General features: G+C 39.2%; 1 protein-coding gene across 4 annotated transcripts in view; it reads left to right on the forward strand.

The window, feature by feature from the left end:
* The window catches only part of Greb1l (GREB1 like retinoic acid receptor coactivator), a 265,485-nt gene that overhangs the window by 123,626 nt on the left and 122,512 nt on the right, over positions 1-19,347 (forward strand). For 2 of the 4 annotated variants that reach the window (XM_031364954.1, XM_031364953.1), the window contains one exon: positions 14,096-14,202. The gene's annotated coding sequence lies outside the window, so the exon portion shown is untranslated. Of the gene's footprint in view, positions 1-11,186; positions 11,868-13,964; positions 14,004-14,095; positions 14,203-19,347 lie in introns of those variants that run through there. The other 2 variants (XM_031364956.1, XM_031364955.1) reach the window with 2 other exon arrangements.

The raw sequence follows: 19,347 nt of genomic DNA on the forward strand, positions 1-19,347 counted from the left end.
ATACTACCACTGCCTGGCCCTGCCATTTTCTTAAGTAGTGAGAGACGATGAGTAGGAGAGATACATACATTTTTGTCCACCTCAAAGAAATACCAGTAAACTGACACAAACTTCAAGCTTCTTTTTAGCAAGATATGATAAAATTCATATATTATTCCAGAACTGGGGAAGTTGAGGCAGGAAAAATGTGAGTGGGAGGCCAATCTGGCCTATATAGAAAGGTTCTATCTCCAAAAGTGAATAACAAACAAACTAAAGAATTTTTTGTTAAATTTTTTCTTAAGACTCACTGTGTATTATTTGTATGAGTATTTTATTTGCATGTATGTGCAGCGCATGGGCTCCTGGTTCCCACAGAGGCCGGAAGATGGTGTCGGATCATTTGGAGCCAGAGTTGTGAGCTAGTCACCGTGAGCGTGCTGGGAATCAAACCCTGTCCTCTGAAAAAGCAACAAGACTCTTCTTAACCACTGAATCACTTCTCTTTATCTTGAGGGTTTTGGTTTTCTTTTTAAATGGAAAAAATAACATTAGGATAAGGATTTGTTTATTCAGACCTCTTTCTCCCCTCTGTCTACTTTGTTTGGTGCATCTAGAAATAACTTCTTGCAAATCAAATTTAAGAGCACATTAAGAAGATCACACATCACAACCAAGTTGACCTCATCCCAAGGGTGCCAGATTGGCTCAGCAATCCAACCAATGTGCTGCATCATATAAGTAGAAAAGTATTTGACAAAGATTTACAAAATCCTGATGAAATTCAGAATAGATAGATAACATAATAAAAACACTAGTTACAAACAGCCGAGAAAGAAATTAGAAAAATTGTCACATGACTTTAGAAAAAGAAAGCAAAGCCTAACCAAGAAGATAAAAGAATTCATGAAAACTTTAAGATGCTGAAGGAAAAATTAAAAGGCACTGGAGGTGGGATGTTTCTGGATTGGCAGAATTAACCTTGTGAAAATGTCCGTGCTTACAAAAAACAGTGTACAGATTCAATGTGATCCCATCAGAATTTTATGACAGTCTTCACAGACTTAGGAAAAAGAATCCTAAAATTGCATATAAAAAACAAAGGGGCGTGGATAGACAAAGCAAACGAGCAGGAAGAACACTTCTGGATGTAGTGTTCACAATACATGACTTCAAATTATGCCATAGAGCCACAGTAGCAGAGGCAGCTTAGAAACGGCACAAAAACAGACATGCAGGCCAATAGAAACTAAACTAAAATAAAATAAAATGCCAAGAAATAAGCACATGCAGCTTGTTGCCATCTAATATTTTGACACACAAATGTATCAAAAACATAATATAAAAAATGGCAGTTTATTCAACAGATACTACTAAGAAAACAGAGTATCCATCAGCAGGAGATGGAATTAGTTCTAATCTCTGTCCCTTGCACACACACACACACACACACACACACACACACACACACACAAATGTCATTTCAAAATGGATAAAAGATAGGAATTTAAAGCTTGAAACACTGAAGCTAAAAAGACTGTTCTCAGAAGAGAAGTCACATATAACCAGCCAATATTATAATAAAGAGTGTTTAACATTGGGGCTGACCATGTAACGCAGATGTTAAAAGTCCTCACTGCCTTGCCTCTCACCCACCCCAGTTCAGGCCAGAGCTGCCTGGAACTCCTGCTCACGGGGCATCTGACCGCCTTTTCTAAACACCAGATACCTACACATGCACATACCCTTACCACACACACAAACACAGTTAAAGAATAATAGTTTTAAAAACTGTTTAACACCATTAGTTACCACAGAAATGCAAATTATATCTATTTTGAGATCCCATCCCCTTCAGAACAACTAGAAAATTCAAAACAAAACAAAAACAAACTAAACAAACAACCCTAAATGATAAGAAGTGCTACATAGGGTGTGAGGAAGAGAACCCTTATCCACAGCTATCCACTGTGGAAATTAGTGTGCAACTGCCTAAAATAAAATAAATAAAACTACCCTCTGAGCCTGCTCTGCCACTCTTGCGCATCTATTCACAGAGGCACATTATTGATGCTGTATCAGTAATAGGAAATGGAATCCTTTAGTATATATTATGCTGTTCTAGCATTTAAACCCAGTGGCTTGCTCTACTATAGAGTTGCATCTCCAGCCCCTTAGATAATTTGTATAAAATAGTTTCTTAATAATTTAAAAATAAGTTCAAATCATGAAGGCAACAATGTTCTTTGGTATTTTAGAATTTTTAACTTTAATGCAGTCTTTCTGGACAAGCCTCTTTTTTAGCCAGTCACATATATAAATCATTAAAATATTTTAGAATACCATGACTGCATACTGTGTTGGAGAGTATCATAGTAGATACTGTGAATTTAATCACAGGCAAAATCAGATAAGTATATCTCCCGTTTTTTATGATGATTAAAATCTAATAGGGAATATCAACCCCGGTTAATCACACTGATTATTGTACTGCTCAGAAGTGAGGGAACTGTTAGGAGATGAGCAAAATTCTGTGAGGACTTTCAAGGCAGGTCTGAGTGGATGAGATCTAAAGAATGAAAAATTTAAGGAATCAAAAACAACAACAAAAATGCAGTGAGGGAAGCTCGGTCACTGTGTCCGAGCTCACTGTTAGAAAGAACACCAGCAAGGTAAGGTTGCTCACTGAGGAGAGCGGCTTTAGCCCAAGAGCGTTGTAGAATCTGGAAGGTTTTTAGCAAAAGATTGACATGGTTTTATTTGCACATGGTGCTGAGAAGTGAATGGACAATACCAGACACAGATGAGCACAGTGACCAAGGACGTTGTCGTTGGCTCTTGGCAAGAGGTCTCCAATCCTATCACCAGGGTCTCTTGCAGAACTCTGTATTTCCTGACAGGAAAGGCCCCTTCCATCAGGAGGAGGAGGAACCTGCTGCAGTGCCTTACATGACCTTGGAAATTACACATCATCTCTTGTTCAGTATTTTGACAATGGCATTAGTCAGGTTGATTCAGGGAGAAAGAGGCTTTCAGCAGGAGGTATAGGTAATTAAGGGACCCTCAGCTTCCCTGGACAACATCCAGTGGAACTCCATCACTTCCCTGCTGCATAGTGAGTGAAAAGGAAACTGAGAACCAACCTATAAATGGAGGAAAACTAGAGATGGAGTCGGGTAAAATTTAGAAGAGAAGAAGGAAGCTTCAGAAATCTGTCAAGGGCTGCAGAGAAGGACCACTGGGAAAGGTACCTGTTGCCAAGCCCAAGGACCTGGGTTTGATGTGTGATCTCATGTAGTAGGAGGGAACCAATTCCAGGAAGTTGTCTGCTGAGAGTCGGGGGCCTGCTGAGACACGTATATACCCATGTATGTGTGGTAGCATGCATGTGCACACACACTAGTGGTGTGTGTGTGTGTGTGTGTGTGTGTGTGTGTGAAAAGAAGTCAAAAGGAAATGTGAAAGGAGATGAGAGTTGTTTGTTAAGCTTTACTGACATGGATTTTCATAGCCAAAAGCTTTCTTCACAATACAATAAGGTTTAATAGGGTGCTGACTCATCTCCCCCAAACTAGTTTTTATTAAGATTTATTTTATTTTTGCCTGCATGTATGTGTGTCGGTGCAGTATGTGTCTATAATGCCCAAAGGATCCCTTGAAACTGGAGTTACAGACAGGTGTGATCTTCCATGTAGGTGCTAGCAACCACGTGTGGGCCCTCTGTAAGGGCACAGAAACTCTGAGCCGCCCATCTTCCTAGCTCCTGTCACTTGTGTTTGAAGAGTTTTCTCTTCCTTGGCAATCTTCATTCACTCACAGATGGTCTAGTAAAGCTGCAGAACTCTACTGATGTTTTAATTAGAATTCCCTTATTATTTTGTTTGGGAAATACACAACTTTATAATGATTAGGCTTCTCTTTAAGAAACACAATATGCTCCTCTGTGTAAAAACTTTCACTTAAATTACCTAATAAAGTTTGATAATTTAAAAAAGTTACAGCATATCTGCTTTAAGCATGACTCCTACATATTATTTTTCTGGTTGCTCTGAACAAGTTCTATTCTCTGCCTCGGTGAGACCATATTGTTTTCAGTAAAAGTTTTATTTTTTTTTAACTAACAAATAAAACATTAATTTACTTATTTATGCTATGTAAGTTAATGTTCTGATACATATATGTTGTAGAATGACTTAAACAAATTAAATTTTTGTATCTCACCTAGGTAAAGTAAATTTAAATCTAACACCTCTGCCTCCTAAACACTGAGACTACAAGCTGGTTCCCGTGCTGTCTGTGCAGCACTCACGTGCCTTCCAGCACTGCCAGGCCTCATGCTTCTGTGGCCAGCATCTTACCAACTGAGCTGTCTCCTTAGCCTGGTTTCATTCAGTGACTCTGTGTGTGTGTATGTGTGTGTGTGTGTGTGTGTCTGTGTATCTGTGTGTGTGTGTGTGTGTGTATGTATGTGTATCTGTGTGTGTGTGTGTGTGTTTGGTTTGGTTTGGTTTGGTTTGGTTTTTTTGGTTTTTCGAGACAGGGTTTCTCTGTGTAGCCCTGGCTGTCCTGGAACTCACTCTGTAGACCAGGCTGGCCTTGAACTCAGAAATCCGCCTGCCTCTGCCTCCCAAGTGCTGGGATTAAAGGCATGCACCCGCACTGCCCGGTGTGTTTTCTTTGTCCATTTAGTCACTGGCAAACATTTAGGACGATTTCATGTCTGCTACTGGGAACAGTGCTGTAACAGATTGGACATACAGATACTTTCATTTTCAATGGGTATGTAATAGTTGCCCTATTTATCTACAATGGGAACATTCTAAGCCCCCAATGAATGCTTGTAGTGAAGTAGTGGTGGGTGAGCTCTATGAAGACACTCCTTAGCTTACCATGAGTTCATATCAATACAACATTGCAACTTGAAAATGTATTTAATACACATAACCTACCACGCATCATGTTCAAGAGGATAGTAGGCTCCATGGTGTGTATTGTTTATGCTGGTGATAGTTAACTTATTGGAAGCAATGCTTCCCCGCCTCTGCCCAGCATCGCAACTGTGCATTATATTGTGCCTTACTATCCTGAAAAATTTAAAATTTTTTAAAAGTTTGAAATATAGTTCCTGGTACATAAATGTTTTTGTACCTTTGTAAAGTAGAAAAAATTATAAGTTTAGCTGTCATAAATTGGAGGTCAATGTGCACACTCTTTTCTATGCAGACCTACCTAAAGGGAAGAATAGGTTCTATATAAGGCACGTTCTAAGTTTAACAGCCTCATCGTAAGCCAGTGCCGTTACAACCACTGCATGTGATGACAGTTGCTTACATCCAAATAACAGGAAACAGCACTGTGGTGGGATGCCTCTCTGAGCAGCTGAGGATGGCTAGGTGGGGTGGAAGCTCTGGCTTCATGTTTTGGGGGAAGTGCCGTGCTGTTTCCCACACAGTTCTGCTAATTTATGTTGCCAGCAGCAGCGTGCAAGCATTCCGTTTCCCATGTCCTCTCCAGTGTTGGTCATCATTTATCTTTGGGAAGGCAGCCATTTTGACAGGTGTGGTTACTTCTTTCTGCAGTACTGATTTGCGCTTCCCTGGAGGTTAGTCATGCTGGCAAGTCACACACCTTTGACCATTTGTACATCTTCTCTGGAGAATCATCTTTGACTATTTTTGTCAGTGTCTAGATTTTTACTGTCTTGATTAAATTTGTTCCTGTTGTTTTATATTGCCTTTGTAGGAGTTGAAAATTGAATTTTGGGAACAGTTTCTTTTGTGTTCCTTATGTGTTTGTGGTTTAAGTCCTTATTAAAGAATGATTTACAATATCTTCTCCTGTTCTGTAAGCTGCCTTCACTTTCTCCCTCCATTTGCTCAACAAAGTTTTTTGTATGACATAATCCTGTTTATCAATTTTTTGCTTTTATTGTCTATGCTTTTAAAGTCATGTCTGAAAAACTATAACCCAGATCCATGTCCTAAAGGCTTCCCCAGTGCTGTCCATTTGTTTGTTTTGTTTCTCTAAGATGGGAATCTCACTATGTAGCCCTGGCTACCCTGGAACTTGTGGTGTAGAGCAGTCTGGCGTCCAAGTCACAGAGAATCTGCCTGCCTCTGCCTCCTGAGCGCAGAGATTAAAGCTGTGGTCCACCAAGCCTGCCTAGAAGGTAACTTTGGAAGTTTCAGGTCTTCTATTCAGAGTTGATAAAGCCATTTTGAATTGCTTTTGTTGATCGTGTGATTACAGTATGTTTGTGATTTCATTGCATGCTGAACATCCAGTTTCCCCAGCAGTTTATTCTGTATTCTTTCCGTCTTTGCTGAGGATCAATTGATAGTGTGTAAATTTGTTCTGGAATCCTCTATTCTGTTCAATTAGTTTGTTCTTCTGTCAGTGTGGATATTTTCATGCCAGCACCATGCTGTTTCAGTCTCCACAATTTTGAACCCAATTTTGAAACCTGATGGCCTGGTTCCTTCACGATTTTTGGTTTTGTTCTTTCTGTCCTTTTTGGGGTGGGTGGTAAAGGGCAGTTTCAGAAGTCTTTAACTATTAAGTGTCTATTGACTCCATACAAATATTAGGATTTGCTTTCTATTTTTGTGGAAATTATTGTTGGAATTTAATTGTGGCTGCATTAAATCTGTTTCTCTTTAGGTAATGTGGGTATTTTGATGACACTACTGTTCTAATCTTTGAAAATCGGCTGTTTTCTAATGTATTCACATCAGTTTTCTAATGTGTTCACATCAGTTTTCTAATGTATTCACATCAGTTTAATTCACCAGTGTGCTGTGGCCTTTTATTTTCTACTTCATTGGTTAAATTTATTCTTAATTTTTTAAATTTACTTTGTTGACGTTACAAGTTAAGTTTTATTCAATGGCAGTGTACTATTAGCATATAGTGATGCTACAAACTTTATATGTTGATTTTTTATTAGCTTTACTATATACTAGTTTGAACAGTTTTTTTGTGGCATCTTGGGATATCCCATATAAAAGATCATATCATCTACAACGAGTCTATCATTTTGTATTTAGTCTAGAAGTGTGTTGCTTTTAATTCCCTCTTTGAAGAAGTCAGTCAAGCATTAGAGATGGGATTTGGCTCCCAGCATAGGCGATATTCACTGTGTTCAGGGTGTCTAACTGAGAACCCCAGTCGAGCCTTGTTGGGCTCAGTGTGTGCATTTGGAATGCTCTGTTTTTCTTTCTTTCTTTTAAACATATATATATTTTTTTATTTTATGTGCATTGGTGTTTTGTCTGCTTGTAAGTTTGTGAGGGTGTCATATCTTGGAATTACAGAGAGATGTGAGCTGCCATGTGGGTGCTGGCACTAATAAACATAGTAAAGCTAATTTTTAAAATTAACATATAAAGTTCTTAGCATCACTGTGTGCAGAAAACTGCCAGTAATGAATGACTTGAACCTGGGTCCACTGGAAGAGCTGTCAGTGCTCTTAACTGCTGAGCTGTCTCTGCAATCCCTCAGAGAACTTTCTTTGCACATTTCAAAATAGCAATATATATTTTATAGTATGTCTCCAGTATTGTATTTGGCTGTGTTTCTTTGGTTGGTTGATTAGTAGGTTTGGCTTTTTTTTCTCTTTCTCTCTCTTTTTTAGACAGATTCTTGTTGTGTAGCCCAGCAGGCTTTAAATTTGTAGTGATCTTTCTGCCCAGTTCCCCCCACCCTCATGCTGTCACTACAGGTGGGCATCATCACACTTGGCATAGTTCCAGTTTTAGTGTTGGCATTTTAGAATGTAGTTTCATTATTTGAGGAACTGTCTCATTTCGGGTCTCTTCTAAGCCATGATTCCTATCAAACGGGAGCTGCTTTTTTTCTTTGAGGTACGAATAGCACCAGTCTATTGCACTGAATAAATATTTAATGGAGATTGAATGTTTCCTGTCTGGTAGATCGATTACTTTTGTCAATTCTCTAAGGAAAGCACTTTTTTTAAAAAAAAAAATGCCTTGCAGTAGGCTAAGGAATTTTCTTTCCTTGGTATTATGGTTTATACAAGGTGGGTTTTTTTCCAGTGTTATGTAGTTTCATGACCCTTAGGCTTTTAGTTACACTTTTATTCTCATTTAATATGTATGACTAGAATTTTATGTCATCTCAAAATATAAATCTCAGAATCATTGGTCTAGTAGCATACAATAAAATTATTTCCTAAAAGAATTGAGTTTTTTTAGAATTTTTGGTATTTAAGGCTATGAAAATGAAGTATAAAAATGTTTGAGGTAGAGTTTTAATAGAAAATTAAAACTCCCAAGACAAATTATTATTTACTGTTAGTTGACAAATATATGCATTTCTTGAATTAGTCACATTCTCATTTAATTATTAGCCAGATTTTTTTTAAAGCATTAGATTTAAATTAAGCATATTTTCTCTTTGGAGTGTCTGTGAAGTCAGTAAAAGAATTAGTAGTGCTCTGTGCAGCCCTGTTTTCTGGATGAGGTATGGTGGACAGAATCACCAATTTAGCAAATCTGACTATGGCACAAGGAAAGACAAGGCACAAGCCAGGCGGTGGTGGAACACAACTTTAATCTCAGCAGAGCAGGTGGATCTCTGTGAGTTCAAGGCCAACCTGGTCTACAGACTGAAAAATCCTATCTCCAACAAACAAACAATGAATGAATGAATGAATGAATAATGAATGAATGAATAATTAACTAAATAGATACAGGAAGGTACTAGTTGGGAAGAAGAAATCAGCAATAATGGGTGATGGATAAGAGTATGAATATGATATAATACAATCTATAATACATGTAATTGTCAAAAATAAATGAATTTAATAAATAGAAAGTTTTCACTATAGAAAACATTCTGTATGTGTTGTCAGTATGGTGTTCAGATGGACCGTTTCAGAATAAGCTATAAAATGGAAGTCATTTAAATAAAAACAGAAAAATGAATAGACAGAAAAAGTATATAAATGCTTTATATAAATGCTTTCTATTTTTTTGTTTCTGAGAATTTTGAACATAATTGTCACACGAGTAAGACACACCTGGTGATGAAATGTCCTCTATTTGTATGAAATAATCCCATAGTGATTAGCACAGGACAACCTGATTTAAATGATCACTGCTGTTGTTCAGAGCTCGTCTTCTTGAGGAAGACTGTGCATCGGCAAAATGATGATACATGTTTCGTGACAAAGTGATAAAAGTCAGCGGAGTCATAATGAATCTCTTATCAGTTTTTAGGTCTTTTTGACCCAGGAGTTTGTATCCTATGAAATCTTTACTTTTTGGAATTCATTAAAATATTTTATAGCGCACAGATTTTAATTAAATTGATACCATACTGATGGAAGTTGGATAACATTACCCAGAGGGAAGAGGTAGGTTGGGAAATTGGAAAGAGCTTAAGAAGTTCTGCTAACATTTGATGCAAGTGAGAGGAGCAGCTACATTTGAGAAGTTTCTTCCTGTTCCGAGCCTAGAGCAAGGAGAACCTGCCCTTTATCCACAGTGTCTGCAGTGTTCTTCTGCCTCATGATATCATTGCCAAGAAAATGTGCCCAGATCCTAAGAGGCACATGCTCTTGCCTGCCGTTGAAGCAGCCTGTGGGTTGTTTGTAAGGCATTGCAGATCCAAGGCTGCAGAAGTGACGGGGGACTTTGGGGAGTGCTCCTGTCCAGGAAGGGAAGCTTCCTAGACATTACAGCTGTTGTCGAGGAGCCAAACGGAAGATAAATCACCACTGGCCACCTCTTATTGAAATGCTTCAGCCCTGGCCTTTAACTGGAGGACTCACAGGGTTTTGAAGTGCAAATAGGATGGTGAAGGATAAACCCTTTCAGGACCTCGTGTTGATGGATTTTCCCCCTGTGTGGGTTTCTAACCCTGACTGTGATCTGGAAGAGACCCTGAAAGAAAGAAAAGTCTTCCTTTGTTTTTGATCAGTCAAGCAATAAGAACTTTCCACGGGGGTGTGCTTCCCGCGCTGTGCATGGGCCTTGTCTCAGGAGAAGATGATTTAATTGGATCTTTTGGGAGCCCTTTACAGAGGTGCTGTCATTTGAAGATCACTTCTTTCTTGCTACTAATGCCCAAGTTTGAGGGTACTCAAGGACATGATGTTGTAGGAGAATTATGTTGAGCCAGTTCAGAGTGGGACAAAGTCTTTTACAAGATGGTAGTCACTCCATAATTCCAAGTTGTGCACATTCATTCTGTTATTTTGTATATATTTTTGCCAGCCTTAAAAATAAAATAAGAAATTCTGAGAGTATTTAAAAAAACTGTCATGTTGTATTTGTAAAGATGCCAAAGTAACAAAATAGGAGACACAGAAATGTTTAAATAAGAAGTGTTGATTCATAGATCTAATTCTGTTTATTCTCCACATGATGTAAACACAATGGATAAAACATCATGGATCAAATGGATCAAATATCATGATGATCTTTAGAATGTAAAGATGAGAGGAATCATTACAGACTACAAACTCAGCCCAATTTTAGCATAACTTAAAGGCCTTATATGTTTTAAAGAAGATTTTAAAGAAAAATTGTAGTATTTTACTAAGCAAATATTATTTTCTTTGCTCATAGTTCATAGAAATGCTGTTGATGAGCCTGTCCTTGGACATTCTGGGTCTTTAGATGTACCATAGATGTTTGTAGTATTTGTCCTTTTTTTTTTAGAACAACATGTATTTTTCTACAATAGAGGCTTACAACCGTGTCTCTTGATATTTGTTATAAAAATGGATTGTTAATCTCCATAGTTGACATTGATCACAGTGTTTAATTGAACCTCTAAATTTCTTCAGAATTTCCCCATCCTGCTATTTAAATTTCAGAGGTGTACTTATTCCAATTGTATTTGAAATAAGGACAAACCCCCAGACTCTAGAGCGGCAGACTCTCCTGTATGTAGAGCTTCCCTGGCGCTGGTTTGCTGCTGGGCGATGTTCACATGACCTCTCCTTTGTTAAAAGAGAGTCTGCGGTCCTTCCCAGGATACTCTCCTGTTCACTAGCTTTTTAAACCCAAGTTGGAGGTTGTCTGATTAATGAATGGTGAGCTTTTCTATTCTGAGCTTTGCATATTGTTGGCATTGTGTCACATGTTGCTTTTTAATTTCTGATGTGCTTAATGTGTTTTTAATTTGCAAAGCATGAGTGTTCCTTTCATAGCAATAGAATAGAGTCAGCATTTCTGAGTCCAGATATTGCTTTATGCAAACAAGAAGAGTCAGACTGAATTGAAGCCCTGGGTTTCCTTCAATACACATGTCAATGAATCTCACTTTGAATATTGTTGAATAGAAGAAGACACTTGAAGAAAGGCTTTCTTCTCTCAGACCATCTCTTGCCTCTTGGCCAGTGAATTGCCCCAATATAAAAGCACTGGGCAAAGTGAGTTACAGAGGGAAAAAGCAATCCACAAATGATCACTCCTTCTGCCTTTGATTGTGTCGGATTTTGTTGTGTGTGTGGCAATTGTTTTCTTTTTCACTTAGAAGAGGTTTATGGTCCGATGCCTGTCAAGTCAGAGCCCGTCCTAAGGTGGCGGTTGTATTTCTCTCTGAGTTCCTGGAGGTGATAGCAGTCCTTTGTTCAGCCAGCAGTGTGCTTGCTCTGGAGAGCATCTGCCACTCCACGCATTACAAGATGGATGGGTCTCCAGTGAACTGCTGGGTGAAGCAAATGGTGAAAACAAGAAAAGACAAGAGGTTTCGGGGTCTGCAGAGGACAGACAACAAGGAAACACTTAGAAATCAAGAGCAAGCTGAGCGACAAAGGAAGGGAGCAGGGATGAACCCATGTTGCTCTATAAACATCTTGGAGCTCCAAATCTTTCAGTGGCTTGTTACAGTGGTCTGAGGGAGTGATCTACGCCATGGTAACACGTTTGTGTTTCTGATTTCCAGAGAGAGAGAGAGAGAGAGAGAGAGAGAGAGAGAGAGAGAGAGAGAGAGAGAGAGAAACTGTATGTGTGTGGGGGGGGTGTGAGTCTGTGTGTGTGTGAGTCTGTGTGTGTGTGAGTGGTGTGTGTGAGTGTGTGTGTGTGTGAGTGGTGTGTGTGAGTCTGTATGAGTGGTGTGTGTGTGAGAATGTGTGTGTGTGTGTGTGTGAAGTATTGGGAAAGAACAATAACGGTAGGGATGACTTATGAAGATTTGGCTTTAAAAATGTAAAGATTAAGCTAAAAATCAAACTTTTAGCCATTTCAGTTTACTTTCTCTCTTTTGATTTTCTCTCCTTTCTATTTTATAAGCAACTGACAACTTGAAAAGTTTTGGCCATGCACCAGATATCCTCAGTGTTTTCTAAAGACTTTTGGCACTTCTACAGGGGGGTACTGAGAGTTCTGTCTTAATGGAGGCTGCGGGAGTGGGGAGGGGGGTTAAGTTGGTTTAAGTTATCTCCAGTTTCATTTAATAGGTTGTGTGATGGAAGAAAAAAATATATATTTTTTTTTATTGATCTGTCTGATGTTGGAGGTTTGTATTGTACTCGTTTTTTTGTTTTGTTTTGTTTTGTTTTGTTTTTGGTAATGGTCGCAGTGTGTAAATCCTTACTCATACAAAGTCCCTCCTGTGGGATAAGAGAAGGAGGTCTGCTAGAGATAGAAGAGGGAAGAAGAAAGAGCAGTGTACCCAGAAAACAAAAAAAAAAAAAAAAGATTTCGTCAAACTTTTTGTCATTTGTCTAGGAAAAAGTCATCATTCGAAAGGCAGAGAGACTGAGATGGTTGGAGCTTTAGCTGTACAAATGGTGGAGGCTGGAGCACCTCCTCCTCCGTGGCGTAAATAAGAGATGAAAGCAGAGGAGTGACACAAAGGATCAGGTCCTTTAAGGAAATGTGTGCAGCCTGAATAGGGGTCTGTGGCCTGGGGCCAAAGGTCTCAGCTCTGAGTGTAATTAGAAGAAAATACAAAAATGTCATTACTAGCAGGTGAACTGTGCAGCACGTGGCTAAAAATTAGCAATTTTAGACTCCAAAGCTATTGGAATTGGATTATTGACCTTTTTAAAAATCATTAAGGTACTTGTGGAGTTGGACTGTTGTTGTCAGCAGTAATGCGGTTTGACCTCATTGACCATATGGGGTAGTCTTGGGTTTGGATTAGGTAGGAAGGCTCGCGATTCTGAAAGATGCTATTTGTGCATGTGTCAGTGGGAAGTGTGCGAACGTGATTATTCTTCTGTGAGAAGGCATTCTTCCAATAAGGAGAGGTTATGATAAATATTTTTATCCCCAAATCTGAAATGTTTCTTTTTTTGCCTTTCAAGTTGACATAAAAAGAAAAGGACAAACAGATTTTGTTAACATGACTTCAAGTATTTTAGTGTTATAATATGTGTACCATACTTGCTGCAGTAAGACAGTTTTACAGAACTAAGACTCTTTGGTTTTCTTTTTTAGACACAGTAAAACTTCTAAGTTATGTATAAAAATTAATGGCAAGTTCCTTTAATTCATTTAAGGCCTTTGTAGCTTTATCTTATTTTTCATTAAATAGTTTATATCAACCATAATCTATTTGGCAGAGAGAATAATAGGCACATTATTCAACCTACTGTAGATAATTAAAGTTAATTTGACAACTCCTAGAAATGCACTGCTCAGAGAGGTGGGAAACGGCTTTTCTTGTCCTGTAATTTTTCTTTCTGAAATCATTACAGACTCTCAAAAAGAAGAAAAATATTATTTTGGTTATTAATTACATTTGATCTTCTTGTATTTCTTTGAATAAATTATTTTTAGACAAATATCAAGGATTGTAAAATTCCCAAATGTCTTCAGATACGAAATTTACCTTGTATTAATTCCATTTCCAAGATAGAAGTGTTCTGTGGACTTTTAGCGTTTCGGTAACACTGGTCAAACTTGCTCAGCTTGCGCTAAGGGAAGGGATGGAATTTAAAAAATGATTCCTTTTGAATATATTTGAATATATATTGGAGTGCAGTTATTCGAGGGAGTTCAGGAAGAGGAAACATCTTCGCTTTTTCCAGTAACAAATACAGTTAGGTAGGATTTCAGTGACTTTATAGAGTTTTAGACTGTTACATTGTAAAATAAGAGGCCCTTGGAAATAACTTGTGGTTTTTTTGTTTTTATAGGTGCAAAGAAACTTTAAGAAACTTCTAATCTAGAACAAGCTCCCAGAGATGTTGAATGCCTAACTTAACCATGAACATGATTTAAAAATGTTAATATATGAACCAAGGTATTGTATGACCATATTCTTCTTCTCAAACTTTTCATGATCAAATTCATTTGAGGAAGTTGTTACAGTTTAAATAAAGCTATGACATTTGATCCTTACGCTAAGCCGATGTTATATAGAGCCCTCTCTTGTTCTTATCCATCCTGTGTGCTTACCTCCACTTCATCTTCTCTACTCCTTCAGTAGAACTTACTCCAGAATACATTTTTTTCTCCCAGCTAGCTCTGTATTTCCTATCGACGTAATCTGGAAAAAAAAAAAAAGATAGATTCAAGGGCTAAAGAGAAAGCTCAGTGAACAGAAGAGCTTACACTGGGTCAAAGTACTCACAGTAGGTCGAAGTGTTCGCACCGGGTAGAAGAAGTGCTCACAGTAGACAGAAGTGCTCACTGATCACTTTCCTAGAGAAAGTTTTTCCTTCATCTACTTTAGATGCTCCACCTGAAGGTTGGTTCAAGAGACCCAAGATCTCTTAGAGCCCCGGTGGAGTCATGCACATGACTTCCACATGCATAGACATGCACGCACATGACTTCCACATGCACAGCATGCACGCACATGACTTCCACATGCACAGACATGCACCCACATACACATAAATAAAAATAGATCTCTTAACTTCCCCCCCTCACCTTGTCTTTTATTTATTTATTAATTTTTTTATTATTCTTTGAAATTTTCATCCTGTGTGCAGCATGATCATGCGTACCCTCAGCCCCGCCCATGATGCACCTTTTGGTTCCTCTTTGGTGATTCTGATTTTCTTTCAAATTGTCTGATAAGAGACTTCTAGACTCTCACTTGTGCAGAAATACCCAAATTGTATTTAGAAATCACATCTATTTAAAGTTTATTTCACATACTAATGTTCTAAGGCATGTGTTCCAGAGGTTTGCTAGGGTGTGTTGGCTTTATTTTTAGAAGACCTCTAGCTCAGGGAGAAAAGGGATACAGGCCGTCTTCCCACAGCAAGGACAAACATGTTAAGAATTGAGAATTTAGGGTGAAGCTTGGCTTTTAGAAAGGATATGCCCCAAACTCTCTTTCCCCTTTGGAAGTTGTGGTGTGTTTAAATAGCCTGGTGTTTTCAAGGAAGGCCAAAGATCTCTTCCTCTTTTATGACCCGGCTGTATCCCTTTGAGGCCAGAGAGAACAAGAGGGTCATTGCCACTTCGCCCTGGCCCCTGTTTGTTCCCTCCTGATGACCAAGAAGACACTGAAACCCAGTCTTGGCTCAACATCTGGAAAGCAGTCAGAGAGAGGGCGGAGGTAGGAGAGCAGGAGGACTTGCGTTCTGTTTCACCAGGTGCCAGGAGGAAGCAACATTAGACTTTTTGATAAGGGAGGCAAATTCTGTGGGCCCTGGCGTTGGGCTTCAACAATGGAGCAGGTCAAAGGACAGCTGAGCCGGGTCAGGGAGACACCATGGGGTGTATTCTGTTACTTAGTAAAAGGAGCAGCCTCCGAAAACCTTAAAGGATTCCCTTGAAAAATCTGTGTTGTGAGAAGGTTTTATGAGTCTCATGGCAATAACTCCTGATTTATCTAAGGAGTGCTAGCCTTTGTCTAATGGAGGGATAATCCTCACCAAATGTTGGCTAGGACTCAGCAGAGGGCTGAAAGAACAGTTAGGATCTCAAGTGGACTTTGCTTTCCAGAACGTTCATCATTTTAATGTTTCTGTCGCAGTAAAGAATTTTGCACTGTTGAAATATAGCCTTTTCCTCTTCTTGCGACAGAAAGCAGTTAGGGGAATGCCGGGGCAGGGAGCCGGCCACATTCACTTCAAAATTAGTCTATGTGCTTCAGACTTTTCTTATACATAGAGAACTAGTAAATCGTTTTCAGATATCAAAACCTGCTTACTCTAGAATGTTATCTTTAAATTTTTTTCATTGTACTTATAAAGGGCTTACATGACATGAATTCTGTTTCTGGCTCACAGTTTTAAAAATTTTTTAATTATTATTATTTTCTGTGTGTACATATAGCTCTGGGGATTGAGCTCAGGGTTTCATATATACTAGGCAAGCACTCGACCACTGAGCTACAGCTCCAGCCTACAGACTTTTAATTTTAATTGTTAATAGTTGACAGAAGGGAACTATGAGCTGATGGCTAACATCAAATCCTCCACTTTTTCCTGAAAAAAAAAAATGTTTTTATCAGGAATAAAAAAAAAAATCAATGTGAGAGTCACTAATAAAAATGTTCTGTTGTGTAGCCCAGTGGCAGAGCGCTTGCCCAGCATAAGTGATGTGCGGGGCTCTAGCTCCAACACTGACAAAGAAAGAAGGCAGTACAAGGGACAAGGGACTCTCTCTTCGAAAGCAGTTGGAGAAGTGGGAGGGGTGTGTGTGGAGTGTGATCTCCTTGCTAATACCTTTAAAGATGTTAGCCTCCTGGCAGACAGGTACTGACAGTATTTTGATATTCTACTTTATACATCAGGCATATGTACATGTATACAAAGAAGGCATATGTGTCAATATAGAAATAATATATTAGTACTAATATATTAAATATTAATATGGAATAATGATAATATAATAAAGAAAAATCATGTGTATGATATGCCTTGTTAAACATTTTTGCTAAGTTGTAAATTAGTTGTTGTGATTGCTGTATTTATTAACTACAGGCAAACGGCGTTTTTCAATCCTTTTTTCAATAATGAGTCCTATTCAGGAAACAAATGTACGAGTGTCTATTTTCTCAAGGTTAAAGTGCCTTTCAACAACTAATTTAGAAACCTGAGTGTGGTGGCTGATAATTGCCTAGAGAAAACACACAGCTGTTTAAGTAGCATTGAAATTGCAGTGAATCTGACAAGAGCGGTCAGCAGAGTTAATTAGATAAGGAAAGACTGATGGGGGAACATGTGGGGGTGGGGAGGAGAACACGGGTTGGGGGGGTATGGGGGAAAGGAGGGGAGGTCACAGAGGGCCGGGGGACAAGGTAGGGAGACAGAAATAGGGATGTGGCGAAGCAAGAGCTCTACACAGGGTCAGGAGGGTCACTTGCTCTTCTCTGTGAAACTGTGTACCCCCTCTTTTAGTGTTTCCTCCAAGTGAAAACAGGTTGTGTTGCTGCTTCTCAGTTGTACAATGCAGGTGCATTTGTACAAAGCCCCAAACTCACATATGTTGGAAAAAGGCAGCTGTTTGATAATGTCTCTAAGAAGAATGATCAAATTCTAATTCTGAACCACAGTTCAATTTGCTGGCCTTAGATGTACTGTATTTTACTATCCTTACTTGGAACCTGGGTTTCTCTTCCCTCTTTGCACTGTTTAATTCTTTCCCAGGTGCATACTAAGGGGACCCTGTTTCTAGATTAAATTACCTACCCTTACCTCAAACCAAACAGACTGTAGAAGTCTTCAATGTGTCGTTACTTATACATCCAGTGGGTTAGTGCTCATAGCTCACTTTCTAAACAGTCTTTTAAAAATCAGATGGGGACAGTTAAATAATAGAAATTAAGCAATTATCTTTGCCTTTGCTGCTATACTTTCAAAAGTATCAACTGACATTTAGAAAGTTGTTTTAGTATTATCTTTCAAATTACATTTGCATTTGCGAAATTAGTTTTTGCCTCTGGCGCTTTATGCAGATTTTAATCCCCACAGGAGTGGATTCTCCAAAATCACAGAGGTTTTGAAATCGTCCCTGACAGTCCCGATGGATGTGATGACCCACACATCGGAAGCATTTCTCATTATTTAATGTTTTCTGTTCCGGATTATTGACTTTTCCTCCTAGTGAAGAATCGGTCTCTGGGGACGTGGGTGAGGAGCGCGCTGCATCGGACGCTCTGCTGCTTTGAGTGCATGCAGGAACTATACCAGTTCCAGAGTCTTGACAAGATGGTTGTTTTCTTACAGAAGAATTTCTGGCATCTCAGGGAAGAAAGTAAAGATTTTGAGTAGGAACACTGTATCCCTCTGTTACAGATTGAAATAGTCCTGCCTCATCTTCCTATGCCAGCCTCCCTAATTGCTATGAAGTCACTGAGTGGATCACAGTAATCCTGTCTATGGTTGAGGACAATTGGATGACCTACCGAAAATAGTAGAATTTATAATTAAGTTACTAAGACTGCTTTAAGAAAATACCAGTACTTTTGGCTTCAGAACCTGTCAAAACAGACATTCCCCCATCTAAAGGTACAAAAGACTAAAGCATTGTCTGTTTTATCTCTCATTAGTTAATTTATTTATTTGCTTTACATCCTGATCACAGCCCCCCTCCCAGTCCCAACCTCACAAGCCCCCTCCCTTCTCCTCAGAGAAGGGGAAGCCCCCCTTGGGTACCACCCTACCCTGGAACATCATGTCCCAGCAGGACTAAGCACCTCCTCTCCCACTGAGGCCCAACCAGGCAGTCCAGCCTGGGGAAAGGGATCCAATGGCAGGCAACAAAGTCAAAGATAGCCTTCACTCCAATTGTTAGGGGGCCACATGAAGACCAAATGTGTAGGAGACCAGGTCCAGCTCCTGCATGCTCTTTAGCTAGTGGTTCAGTCTCTGTGAGCACCCTTGGGCACAAGTTAGTTGACTTTGTAGGTCATCTTGTGCCGTCCTTGACCCTTCTGCCCTGTTCAATTCTATGGGGACTCTCCTGCAGGACTCCCTGAGCTCTGCCTGAGGTTTGGCTACAGGTCTCTGCAACTGTGTTTATTTTCTGCTGGATGAAGCCTCACAGGAGACAGTTATGCTAGGCTCCTGTTTGCAAGCATAGCAGAGTATCATTAATAATATCTAAGTTGTCTCTTTCCCTAGGGATGGGTCTCAAGTTGGGCCAGTCATTGGTTGGCCATTCCCTCAATCTCTGCTCCATCTTTATCCCTGTGCATCTTGTAGGCAGGACAAATTTTGGGTTGAAGATTTTTGTGGGGGGTTGATGTCCCCCCCCCACTGGAGTTCCCATCTGGTGAAGCACTGTCTTATAATCTGATTGCTTTTTCATATCTTTAGCAAAAAGGATGGATTTGAAAATGCAATAAAACACATTTATTTTGAATGCATGCTTTGCTTTGTGCTATATCAGAATTTACTTAAAAAAAGATAGTATTGTGTCAAATCTGGTTAATATACAATTAGATAAGACACAAAAATTCAATCTGTCTCCCTCCCTCCCTCCC

This window comes from Mastomys coucha, unplaced genomic scaffold, assembly GCF_008632895.1.
Source record: "Mastomys coucha isolate ucsf_1 unplaced genomic scaffold, UCSF_Mcou_1 pScaffold13, whole genome shotgun sequence".
Lineage (NCBI taxonomy): Eukaryota > Metazoa > Chordata > Mammalia > Rodentia > Muridae > Mastomys > Mastomys coucha.